This window comes from Miscanthus floridulus, chromosome 9 (genome assembly GCF_019320115.1).
Source record: "Miscanthus floridulus cultivar M001 chromosome 9, ASM1932011v1, whole genome shotgun sequence".
In the NCBI taxonomy this organism is placed as follows: domain Eukaryota; kingdom Viridiplantae; phylum Streptophyta; class Magnoliopsida; order Poales; family Poaceae; genus Miscanthus; species Miscanthus floridulus.
The window spans coordinates 29,882,527-29,896,545 of NC_089588.1; the positions used below are offsets into that span (position 1 = coordinate 29,882,527).

The following is a 14,019-nucleotide window of genomic DNA, read 5'->3' on the forward strand; positions in this document are numbered from 1 at the left end:
CAGAAAAGTGAATTTCATCTCCAACAGCTAGCTCTCCACTTGGGGGCTATAAATACCACCTCAACCGGCCATTTGGAGTGAGTGGGAGCTGAGGGAAGATAGGAGGGTGTTGCCACACCTCATTTGTGCTCTTCACTTGCATGGGGCTTAAAGAATCACTTGGTGATTAGCGTAGGTGCTTTGCGAAGCGCTTAGGTTAGTTAGACCACTCTCATATGCGCTTGCTCTAGGCTTAGGCCTAATTGCTAGTGAGGTTTGCATACCTCTCATCCAAAGGTGCTTGCGCACACCGTACTTGTACTCGGCAGGGCTTGTAGTATTGCGAGACCACACCAACCGCGTTTGTGGTGTGGCCGTCACCGTGTACCGAAGGGAACAAGGCCCGCGGTGTTTTGGCCGGAAGCTTGATAGTGAAGACGGCGGGGAGTGGTCCGGGAGAGGATTGCCGGAAGGCACACCGGAGACCTACTTGCACGTGGGGAAGGCCCAGGGCTATCCATGGAGTTACTCGACCGGGAGCTTGGCCCTTGCGAGGGGCTCCAACGAGGACTAGGGGAAGCTTGAGCGCCTCTCGATACCTCGGTAAAAATACCAGAGTCATCGATAGGAGTTTGCATCTCTACCTTGCTCTTTACCTTCCGCATTTATTCTCCGTGCCTAGGTTGTGTGCTTTACTTTCCTAGCTTAGTTGATAGGCTAGTTGATAGGATTGGAACCTAGGTTGCATAACTCTTTTGCGATAGAGATAGCAACACACCTAGCAAAACCATAGTTGCACATTTAGATAGATTGCTTTATTGCATAGGTTTTGACTAGGTGGAATTAGAGGCCATAGTTAGAAGTAGAATTTTAAGTTGCCTAATTCACCCCCCCCTCCCCCATCTTAGGCGTCATGGTCCCTTACAGTGGTCTCCGTCGAAGCACGCAAAGAAGATTGCACGGCCAAAGAAGTGATTGTGAGGGGGATTATGCTCACCCCGTGTTAGCCGCGGACAACAACTCTAGTAGAGCGAGACACGAAGGGCAACAAGTGGTCCGGCCGGGTCAAGTGCTAGAGCTTATGGTAAGCACTCCACGTGGGAGAGTGTGACTTGCAAGTCATCACTAGCAAGAGGACCGGCGACAACCTTGAAGCTTGTCTCAACGGGAACTAGTGTGTTAGCAAGCACGTGAACCTCAGGATAAAATCACCATGTCATCCTTGTCTTGCCGTTGGTTTACATCCTCGTTACACAAGCTTGTATTTACTTCATTTACATTTGATATATTGTGCTTGTGTAGTTGCTCTTGTAATTAGTTAGCTTGTGTAGCTTCTAGTTATCTTCTTGCTTGTGTAGCATAGAAGTAGCTCCCGTGCGTATCTAATTTGGTTTTAATAATCTTGTTAGTTGCATTGCTTAATTTGTGTAGCTAAGTAATTTGCGCTCTCTAATTTGGTTTGTGTAGCCTTGCTATTGAGCATTGCTAGTGACCTTAGGAGCTTTGTGCTCTTTGCATCACTAGTTGTGTAGGACCTTCCCCGGTTGCTTGAAGTACTAGTTGCATAGGTTTGTGTGACTTCGCAAGCTAGAATTGTTAGATGAGCTCTAGCTAACCCAGCACCTTTGTTACCTAATAAGGATCTTTATAAGGTGCTTGTGAACTTAGATAGAGAGGTGTAGTCTTGGCTAGATCGACAGTTTTAATTCCACATTTGTTTCAGTTAGCCAACGCGATTAATTTTAAAAAAGACTATTCACCTCCTCTTTAGTCCGCCATCTCGACCCTACACCGGCGGTGGGAGGAACCAGACTCGGTGAGCTTTTTTAATTCATGAAGTTATTTACACAGGCGGGTATTTGTGCCCGCCTCTGTTATTTTGATTAATGCGGGCGGCGTTATTTTGATTAATGCAGACCTTTCGAGGCACACAGACGTGTTGCCCGCCTCGGGAAATCTATTTTGCCTGCCTACGAAAAGTTCTCTGTGAGGAGCTTACGTCTAGCTATGGTACAAATAGGAGTCCAATTCTATGACACTAGTAGAGAAACCACTTTTGATCCACTTTAAAATTTGGCTTTAGTCCCAGTATTTTTTGTGCCCGGGACTAGAGAAACCTTTAGTCCCGGTTGGTAGCTCCAACCGGGACTAAAGGTTCCCGCCCAACAGTTACCGAGGTGTGTCAGAGGCACGTCAGTGAGAGAATCTTTAGTCCCGGTTTGAGACATGAACCGCGACTAAAAGTGTGACTTTAAGTCCCGGTTTGAGACACGAACCTGGACTAAAGGTACCTTTAGTCCCGATTTATGTCTCAAACCCGGACTAAAGGTGTCTCCAAACTGAATTTAAAAGGAAAGCGTATCTTATCTAAGTTAGATGTGTGATGGTAGGTGAGATGGTAACGTGTGCAAGAGCTGAAGTGGGAGGTCGTAGGTTCGAATCTCCACAGCTAAGAACTTTTTTTTACCCAATAAACACTTCTACTCCCGATTGGAGGAACCACGACTAAAAATCAAGACCTTTAGTCCCGATTGCATAGTCCCAGTTCCAAAACCAGAATTAAAGGGGTTGAGAACCGGGACTACAGCTAGGTTCTCTACTAGTGTGATGTATTAGAACAAATTACACGATCATTATAACAAGATATACATTCAATTGCAGCGCATGATACATTTACTAGTTCATCAAAAAGTGCCTTGATCAAAGCAAAATTACTTACAATAAACCTAATTATATTTAAATGAATCCAATCTTCGCTGCTCGAACACTTCATCCTTTTTTATAGTCCCTACATGTTTTGAATCAAGCAGTATAAAACAAAATGGATACGGCCATACATACGGCGTGCTCACTGCAGTGCAAACGAAAGGGATGCAAGTACGGCTGGCTCATATAGTCGATCAAAACAACTCATGTGAGCAGATTGAAAAAATATTTTTAAACGCACTCACCCTGACTCACACGTGTTTTTCCATACAGTTACACAATATTTTGTAAACTTGCTATTTGTATGGTCGTACTCCACCCCATGGCTTTTGTTCGGCATATATGCATGCAGAAGAGTAACGACCAATCCGTTGTAAAATAAATCATCGGGGCCCGAGATAACTTCGATCCACTGAAATGCCTACAGCTGCGCCGGCCCATGTCCGTGACAAACGTAGACATCTGCGCAGGGTCATTTAGGACGAATGTTAATACCACATTAGCTGCTGAGAGCTAGTTTCACCAATTGATTAATGGCAATGGCAACACTGGTCTCAACCGCGTGGAAAGCGTGGTTAGCAATCACCCCAATTATTGGATTTGATATTGATATATGATATATATGTTGTGAGCACACTACATGTGTGCTTAGCTTTTTTAATAATTTTTATAGGATTTTCTGGTTGTTTATTATGTTTAGTGAAGTGGTAGCTACTTTTTTGGTGCCTTGCTTTTCTACTTGCAGCGTTGTGATGATAAGAAAGAACACATCGTCTTGGCTTGCAGCACATTGGAGCTACGGCAATGGCTTTCTTCGCCTCCTATTGGTGACCTTATGTCTTTAGACTTATATAAACTAAGTTTATTTGGGGTATTAAACTAATTTTGGCGTGGGAAGTAAGAGGAGAGGAGGAAAATAAAAAAGAGAGAAAAATAAAGAAGGCTATAATGGTCACTTCATCATTTTAATCAATCAGGAGAAGCTGTTTTAGTTCAGCAAAAACAGTTTCAAATCTATTGATAAAGAGTTTTTGAGCTAAAGCCAAAAACAAAACAAAAGCTACTTCGCTTTGTCAAAAAAAAAGCTACTTCAGCTGTGAAACTGGGTTGTACCAGCCCATAGAGTTTCTTACGAGGTGGGAGGCATGAAAACATCTACTCTCTCTCACACAAAATTAGTGCTTATCTCGCATCCTAAATCAATTTTAAGTTTAACCAAATATATAAAAAATATATTAACATTTATGATATTAAATAAACATCATTAGATTAACCATGACATATTCTTATAGCAAACCTGCTTAGGGATACAAATGTTAATATTATTTTTTATAAATGTAGTTAAATTCAAAATTGATTGATTTCTTAGAATGCCGGATGCGTATTTATTTTGAGACCGAGAGAGTATATGGTTTTATTATAGATGCTACGTAATGGCTTTTTTTACGCTAATAATAATACTATAGTTTGACGGATTACTGGACATCAACGCGCCTTAGTTGTTTAGTTGTTTTTACGGTATAGCTAGCGCCCGGACGTTTCGAATCCGTGCCTTCCGTTCAGATGCCCGGGCCCCCTCCGCGCCTCCCATTTAGATGCTCGCACTCCCTCCGCTTCCCACACCCGCACCACCATCCACCTCAACTGCTCGTCCTAGGAGGTCGGACGCCGGAGCTGTTGGTGACCAGGGCCTTGGCACTGGTCAGGGAGTTCGTGAACAAGGAGAAGTTGGTGGCCAGCCACCAGTGCTATTACAACACGTGCAACACCAAATCTAGTTTTGAAACATTCAGATGAAACATTTGCAACATATGTACGAAGACAGATGAAACACTTGAAATATGTGATTTAAACATACAACCATTGCAACATGTACAACACTAAGATCTACTTTTACAACATCCAGATGAAACTCTTGGAACATGCATCTAAAACAAATAAATGGGAATTCATGCAAGCTCTTCATTCGAAACATTAGCTAGCTGATGGGCTACTCCTCCAATTTCTTCTGATATATGCATCCTGGATCCCATGTAGTTTGGCAGCTACCTCCTCCATGCTGATGCGCTCGTTGGGGGATGCCTTGGTGCAACAGAGTCCAATGCTCAGCACAGACTGCAGAATTTGTGGTCCACTGTCCCTGATCGCCATTGGAATGTCCTCACTGTGACTCATCTCTTGCAGCAACAGTGGATCAACAATCTGCAACACATTATCAGACAAGTTGATCTCTGCTAACTTTGCAATGTTCATCCCATCTTTGAACATTTCATCTGTTGGGCTCCTACGGATGAACATCTCGAGAAGAATAACTCCGAAGCTGTAGACATCTGCTGCAGTCGAAGCTTGGCCGTCCGCAGCACATTCTGTATATAACATATAGGATATAGTTTAGTTCAGGTAAAATACAAAAATTGTACAATTCATCATTATTTAGTTAGACAACACAATGTGTAAGGGATGGTACCTGGAGCAATGTATCCAATGGTTCCCTTGATTGCAACTGAAGAACTACAACTTGAGTCAACAAAAGATGATGCTGTTGAGTCAATTTTGAACCTTGCTAACCCAAAGTCTCCAACATGAGCAACCATATTATCATCCAGAAGAATGTTACTAGGTTTCAGATCACAATGTACAATGGTTCCTTGGTGGTAATGGTGTAGATACGCCAGAGCTTCTGATACATCCAGCATGATGCTTAACCTCTGAGCTAGTGGGATAAAATATGGAGAGCCTTCACTGTCTCGAGCCGAGTACAAGTTATGCAGGTCTCCTCGTGGCATGAACTCATACACCAAAGCTTTGAAATCATTTCCATTAGGATGAATGCTTGAGCATGCAGTTAGGATACGAACTAGATTGCGATGCCGCACATTTCTCAAAGCGCTGCACTCTGCAATGAAGCTCTTTTGTGCTCCTCTTGTCTCTAGACTGAAGACTTTGACAGCAACGGATTTTCCGTCTGGAGACAATTTTCCTTGATAGACGGAACCATATCTTCCCTGACCAATTAGATTGGATGCTGCGAAGCCCTCTGTCACTCTAACAAGATCACTGTAAGAAATTCTTGGGAATCCACCAACAGAGGGTAAAGAGATAGCTTTTGCCTTCTGTTTTCGCCTACGAAGCAACAAAATAGCAAAGACTGCTGCAAATACCCGCACTATGGCTGCCGGGATGACTAGTTTTCGGATAACTGAAAGCTTGTGCTTAGCTGAATTTGGTTGCATGGTAGGACAGGCAAGTAGGTGTAAGCCCAGTGTTAGTTGATCTCTACCAATAGGCCCAACGGCCTATTGGGCCCTTATCTCGGCTCCCTGATCGGGGGAGCCCAACCCTAATCCGGTTGGTGGGCCCCTGTCGCACAGCACACATAAAAGGAAGGTGGGGGTGAGGGCTCGGACTACGAGGTTCACTGGAGCCGCCACACCCACCTACAGAAACCCTAATACCGATCTAAAGCCGTGCTGCCAGCGACGGGATGGCCCACCGACTCCGCCTCTGCCTCGTTCCTGCAAGTCACCACCGGCCACTGGACCTCGCCACCGAGCCGGAGTTGCCTCGACACCGGCGTCCGCGAGGTCACAGCGCAACCGCGCACGGCGAATGGGATGTTACCCGGATCTACGGGTTACACACAGAAAGGTACACACCATATCGATCCTATCAATGGTATCAAAGCAGGTTGCCTCTATGTAATCCCTAACCCTAACCGGGTAAAAGCAAAGAAAGGGGACCGGGGGTGGCGGATGTCACTGGAACCCGATCACCACCGCCACCGCGCGGGGGGAAAGAACAGATCCGTGTTCGGATCAGAGAAGAAGAAGAAAAGAGAACAAGATCCATTCGGATCAGAGAACAGAGAGGGCTCTCGGCACTCCAGCCGAACCCTAACCCAAGAACTGAACAGATCTAGTTCGGAACTAGGGAAAGAATCAGTCTCGGGAAAAAGAACAATATCGGATGAACTAAAGCAAAGAAAAGCAATTGGTTCAACCGAAAGGGAAAAAGAACGGTTTCGGATTAACCCTAATCCGAAAAGAAAAGAAAAATCCAAAGAAGAGCAAAAGAACAGGGGCTGGAATCGAACCCTAACCCTAGATCCCGATTCGATTCGGATGAACTCCAAAGGGAAAAACCGAATCGGTCGAATCAAAAGAAAGAAAAGAAATAAAAGAAAACAGAATTTAACCCTAGATACATTCGGATGTCAAAGAAAAGAAAGGAAAAACAGAAAAGAAAGGGGAAAAGAACAGGGTCGGCATACGAACCCTAAACCTAACCCTAGAACGGATCCACCCTCGCCGGCGCGGGAAAAGAAGAGCCGCGACGGCCTTTCGCCGGCGCGGGAGAAGAAAGGCCGCCGAACCGGTGCTGCTGCTCGCCGGGCTCGGCAAAGGGGTCACCGCGGCCAGGCCGCTCGACGGCGGCGCGCTCACCCGCTGGGGAGCGTGCACGCAGGCGAGGGGGCCGGCGGTGGTGCCATGGATGCCCGCCTCGCTCCACCACTCGCTCTCGTCTGGCTCGGTTCCGATGCGGCTGAGAAGAGAGAGCAAGGGAGAGAGAGGAGAGAGCGGCGCTGAGAGAGAGCGAAGAGAGAGAAGGGCAAGTGCCGAATGAGACTAGGGTTTCGGCGACCGTGGCCGGAATTGGGTTTTATTAGGCCGAAACAATCGGACGGCCGTCGGATCAGATCCAACGGCGCCGGATGCACGGGCCCGCGAGCGGCCCAGGCGGGGGGAGCGCGCCGCAGCACTTTGCTAGCCCAGGCCCAGGTTGCGGCCTGGGTGCGGCATGCGCGCGCGGAGAGAGGCGGGCCGAGCTGGCTTCTGCGGTTTTTGGGCTGCCGAGAGTAAAGAGTGAGCCCAGTTTTGTTTTTTCTTTTCCTAGAAAATTGAAAAATGTAAATTGGCTCAAAAAGAATAATAGAAAAGGTATTTTACCTATGGGTAAAATTCAAGAAATTGAGTGAAAATTTTTCCGTTGCTAAAGAAAAAGTATATTCTCAAAGTTTTTTCCAGTAAATGTTTTATTTTCTGGAAATTGATTAATGGATTAAAGGAAATAGAAAATACAATTTTCCCTGTGGGTAAAGTTCAAGAAAAGGAGAAGTTTTTCCACAGCTAGAGAAATGATTTATTCTCCAGTTAATTTGTACCAATGTGGTATTTAATTGGAGAAAAAGAAAGTTATTCCGCTGCTAAAGAAATTGTTGATTCTCCAGTTATTTTGAACCAATGTGGTATTTAATTGGAGAAAAAGAGTTTTGATATGATTATGATGTTGTTATTTACTGACCAACGTTGTTAATAACAATATCGTAATGTTAATGTTTTATGCATTAATTCTACTTCTGCCCAACGGTGATGTAGAATTAGTGTATAAGAAAAGTTGTTAATTTTAATGAATTATGCATTAATTCTACTTCTGCCCAACGGTGATGTAGAATTAGTGTGTAAGAACAGTTGTGAAAGTTAAAGATTTATACATTAATTCTATTTCTGCCCAACGGTGATGTAGAATTAGTGTATAAGAATAATTGTATGTTTTGATTTTGACCAACGTTGGAATCAAGGCATGCAAATGATGTTATTTTTATGATTAAGAAAAGTTTTGACCTGGTTTTCATCTTGTTTAAGGTGGACTAGGTAGTCACCTCACCGTGTTCCACTGAGTTTGTGGCACCGGTGAGGAAGACAAAAGATGCCACTTGGGCAACTAAAGAAAGGGATTTTAAATCCCGAAAGATCTTCATAGGAAGTGGGTCACTGCAAACAAGAAAATGTTTGACTGTGATAAAGAACATGATTGAACCTGCAATTGTGGGCTCAATATAAAAATGTGACACAGTCACCAAGTATCTCGATAGAATAAAGAGTCAGTTCACTAGCACTTCAAAGACATATGCTACTCAGCTGATAAAGCAGCTGGTGACAGAGTGTTACTCTGAAAATGGTGGCATAAGAGAGCTCACGATGCGTTGTCGAAATTATGGCACTATCGTTCAGGCCATATTTCGAGGGGGAGAATAGAAAGACTCGTTAAGAATGATATTCTTCCTCTATTAGAGCTCTCAGATTTAGAACAATGCAGAGAATGCATAAAAGAAAAGTATGTAAAGAAGATTAAGAAAGATGCTAAATGAAGCACAGGAATTTTACAGATTATTCACACTAACATATGTGGTCAGATTTCCTGTAAAGAGTGTGGATGGTTATGATCCATTCACAGATGTTTACTCCCATTATGACGATATTTATCCAATCAAAGAAAGAAAAGATGTATTGGATAAATTTAAGATATTAAAGATTAAGATAGTCAGGTCTGACCGTGGGGGAGTACTACGGTCAGCATACCCTAAAAGAATGGCAAAGTAGCCCAGTATTCTACACCGGGCGAACCTCAGCAAAATAGAATAGCTAAAAGAATCAATCGTACCCTGATGGATATGGTGGGCAGTATGATATGTTACTCCACCTTACAGTTGAGCCTGTGGATGGAGGCAATAAAACCGCCATTCATATTCTCAATAGAGTATCAAGAAAGTCGGTGCTCAAAACACCGTATGAGTTGTGGACAGAAAGAGTATCCTCACTTAACCACTTGCGTGTGTGTGGGGAGCCCTGCTGAGGCTAAAGTATTTAACCCAAATATTGGGAAGTTATATCCCAAAACAGTAAGTTGCCATTTTATTGGCTACACAGAAAAGTCAAAAAGTTTTTATTTTCTACTGTCCAGAGAGACATATAAAGTTTGTGGAAAACGAGACACGCTGTCTTCCTAGAGGACAAATTGATGAGGGGGAGCATGGTAGCTCGAGAAATTGACCTTGAAGTGAAGCGGGTGTAAGCGCACACTCCAATGATTTATGAGCCAATTTTCTCACTACCTACTGTAGCTGCACCGACAGTGCTAGAGACTGTGGTGCCAGCACCTATTGTTATCCCACCTGTGACAAAAATGAGTGAAAATGAGGAACCTGTTCTTCAGGATCCAATAGAACCAATTGCCACACATGAGGGGGAGCAACAACAGCCTCAAACAGAAGATGTACCAAATATGGAGGCCCCTAAAAGGTCTCAAAGAGTTAGAAAATCAGCTATTCCTGCTGATTATGAAGTGTACAACACTAAAGAATTTCAAATGGAGGATTATCAAAGCCTCGTTTGAAGAAGCCATGAGTAGTGATCAGTCATCGAAGTGGCTTAAGGCCATGGAAGATGAAATGAAATCATTGAATGCCAATAAAGTTTGGGACTTGAAAATAATTCCTAAAGGAGCCAAAACAGTAGGCTGTAAATGGGTCTACAAGACAAAACTTGACTCTCAAGGGAATATAGAGAGATATAAAGCCCGACTTGTGGCAAAAGATTTTATGCAAAGAGAAGGGATTGATTATAATGAGACCTATTCTCCAGTCTCATGTAAAGTTTCCTTCAGAATCATAATGGCATTAGTGGCACATTACGATTGAAAATTACAACAGATGGATGTAAAGACGGCATTTCTCAACGGAGACTTGGAGGAAAATGTTTACATGGCACAACCGAAAGGTTTTGTCATGGAAGGAAAAGAACGAATGGGATGCCGCCTAAAGAAATTCATTTATAGATTAAAGCAAGCTTCAAGACGGTGGTACTTGAAGTTTGATCAGTCAATAAAGAATTTTGGGTTTTAAAGAGAAGGTAGAGGACAATGGTGTCTATGCAAAGTTTAAGATTGGGAAGTTTATCTTCCTTATCCTGTATGTAAATGATATCTTACTTGCTAGTAGTGATGTCAGTCTACTATAGGAGACAAAGAAGTTTGTTCTCAAAACTTGATATGAAAGATCTTGTCGAAGCCTCGTTCGTTCTAGGGATCGAGATTCAACGAGATAGAAGAAAATGGTATAATGACTATCACAAAAGGCATACATGGAAAAGATCTTAAAGAATTTCAGTATGCACAAATATAGTCCATCACCTGCTCCTATAGTCAAGGGCGACAGATATGGGGATTTTCAATGCCCTAGGAACCAATATGAGCTCAATCGATAAAGTAAAAGTAGTTCCATATGCTTCAGTTGTCGGAAGCTTGCAACATGCTCAAGTATGTACGCGTCCTGACTTGGTATTTGTTACCGGGTTTTACTTGGCAGATTTCAGAGCAATTCTGGAATAGAACACTGAAATTAGTAAAGAAAGTCTTGCATTATTTGCAAGGAACAAAAGGCCTCATGATGACATATAGAAGATCTGATTCACTCCACATGGTGGGATATTCAGATTCTGATTATGCGAGAGTGAATGCATATCCAGACGTGGATTTTCTATCATCTCGCAAAGGAGAGCTATTTCATGGAAAAGCTCAAAGCAAAAGCAAACCGTCACTACATCGTCCACAATGTATGACAGTTTGTAGCGTGATATGAGGCAACGGGCAGGTGAACTAACTAACGAAGTTCATACCCGGTTTGAAGGTGGTTGACGACATCTATAGACCACTAAAGTAATACTGCGATTATAATCTGGCAGTACAGGATGCTCACAACATAAGTCAAGTGGTGCTGTCAAACACATTGACATTGAGTATTATGTTGTGAAAGATAAAGTCCGAGATCAAGTCATAAATCTTGAGCATATAAGTAAAGAAAGGATGCTCGCGGATCCGCTTACAAAAGGCTTACCACCCAACATGTTCAGAGGACATGGTGTTCAGAGAACATGTAGCTAGCTTGGGTTTAAGGAAAAGCCTAAAATATTCCTGGACAAAAGAAGACCCAAAGATAAGTATCTATTTCAGAACAGAGTAGTGAGTTGTAGCTGTTAAGTCTATCGGCAATGGACCGTGACGATGAGACATGCTCTATGAGCTAATCTGTAATGGAATGAACAAAAGCAAATGACATGAAAGTGAAAGATGGAATGAGATCAAGGGGGAGAATGTTAGTTGATCTCTACCAATAGGCCCAACGGCCTATTGGGCCCTTATCTCGGCTCCCTGATCGGGGGAGCCCAACCCTAATCCGGTTGGTGGGCCCCTGTCGCACAGCACACATAAAAGGAAGGTGGGGGTGAGGGCTCGGACTATGAGGTTCACTGGAGCCGCCACACCCACCTACAGAAACCCTAATACCGATCTAAAGCCGTGCTGCCAGCGACGGGATGGCCCACCGACTCCGCCTCTGCCTCGCTCCTGCAAGTCACCACCGGCCACTGGACCTCGCCACCGAGCCGGAGTTGCCTCGACACCGGCGTCCGCGAGGTCACAGCGCAACCGCGCACGGCGAATGGGATGTCACCCGGATCTACGGGTTACACACAGAAAGGTACACACCATATCGATCCTATCACCCAGTGGTCCACCACAAAGCCCCTGATTTCCATCAATCCACAAAGCTGTCACATTCTTGAAGATTCCTTTTGTTGGCACCTCACCCTTTAGATGGTTAAATGACAAATCTAGTTGCTCAAGGAACTGTAGGCCACTAAGAGCTACTGGTATTGACCCAGTCAGGTTATTATGAGATAAGTTGAGAATATTTAGGTTACTTATATTACCAAGCAAAGGCGGGATGCTTCCACTGAAAAAATTATTTCCCTGCTCGATAATTTGCAAACTTTCACAATTACCCAAAGTACTAGGTATCTCTCCAGACAGATTGTTTGATGAGATTTCCAAATATGTGAGTTGTTTGGCATTCCCAATGTCGGCATGAAGTGGTCCATGTAGGCTGTTAAAGGATAAGCTAATTCTCACTATTGTTGGAATTGCAAAGATTTCTTTCGGTACAGTGCCATGCAGATTGTTGAAAGAAATGAGCAGTGCCTGAAGCACTTGGAGGTTCCCTAGGCTTGGCGGTATCTCTCCATTTAACTGGTTCGATTCTAGAGCGAGCGACACCAATTGAGACAGGTTTGAGAAGGATGATGGAATGGGCCCTGTAAAGAAATTGTTGGTTAACTGTACTACTTGCAGACTGTTAAGAGTCCCAAGCCACTCTGGAAGCACACTGGTGAATTTATTGTCAAACAAACTGACAGTGACTAGGTTGCGAAGGTTTGCTATACCAGAAGGAAAATCCCCTGTGAGTTGGTTTCCTCCCAAGTATAGACCCTGGAGCTGACTGGAAAGATTACCTACAGAATTCGGCACTTTACCCGTTAGATAGTTATATCCTACCGAGAATGCATTTAGACCAGTGCAATTGGCTAAGCTGTCCATAAACCTCCAGTCTTGTTTGTTTTGCGCTTGGAGATTATTGCGTTCAAGATTTAGCTTTGATAGTTTAGAAAGTTTTCCAAAGGAGCTAGGCACCACGCCTGTGAAGTTATTGCCTGATATATCAATAACGATCAGTTTGGAAGCATTTGTCAAAGAAGATGGCATATGCCCATGAAAGAAGTTGGCATCCAACAATATTACCTCAAGATCAGGCAGAGAGTTACCGATACCAGATGGTACAACACCAGAGAAATTGTTTACAGCAAGTGAAAGTTTAGCTAGATTTGAAAGATTCAGGACTGCCTGTGGAAACTGACCAGACAACTGATTGATACTGACGCGGAGGATCCGCAGCCCCAGCAAGTTTGCCATTTGGAATGTTCCCCTCGATTTCATTCATGGCACAGCTAAAGAATTGTAGCCTTGTGAGATTGGCAACAGAATCAGGGATGGTTCCAGTTTGTGGTGAGGTCAAGACTCTCAAGGCTCTGAGGAAGATCTGCATAAATCTGTCCGGTTAGTTGGTTGTTTGCCAGCCATAGCACCGTTAGTTTTGAGCAGTTTGCAAGAGCTGGTATCCTTCCTTGGAGCGTGTTATTTTGCAAGGTGAGGATTTGAAGGCGATTCAGGTGACCTAGGGACATAGGGATCTCTCCGCTGAATGAATTAGCCGATAGGACAAGGACTTTCAGGAATGTTAGGTTCCCAAGTGAAGGGGATATTTACCCCACTAGACCTCGATTAGTGAGGTTAAGAGAAGTGACACGACTTGGGTTCTTGACTGAACACAGGACACCTTCCCAACTGCAGAGATGGGTGCTGCCATTCCAAGACATCAAAGCTTGCTGTGGATCAAGACTTATTGTCTTTTTGAACTCCAGTAGTGAGAGCCTATCTTTGTAGTTTCCATTGGAAGAGCAGATGACAACATGTGTGCAGCTCGCTATTATTATCACCAAGAAACACTGTCCGACTGTAGTAGGCTTCATGGCCGCTTTTGCTACCCTGGTTTAATAGACCATGGTTATGTGCATACACAGAAAAAAAAATCAGGTAACAATGAACCAAACTCCATTTAGCAAGTTTGAGGCACTGGATATGCAAATTTGAAGCTCGAAACTTAGA

General features: G+C 43.8%; 1 pseudogene; it reads right to left on the bottom strand.

Annotated features, from left to right (window-relative positions):
* Positions 1–4,659: 4,659 nt before the first annotated feature.
* On the bottom strand, positions 4,660–13,538 carry LOC136479566 (receptor kinase-like protein Xa21; annotated as a pseudogene).
* Between the last annotated feature and the right edge of the window lie 481 nt (positions 13,539–14,019).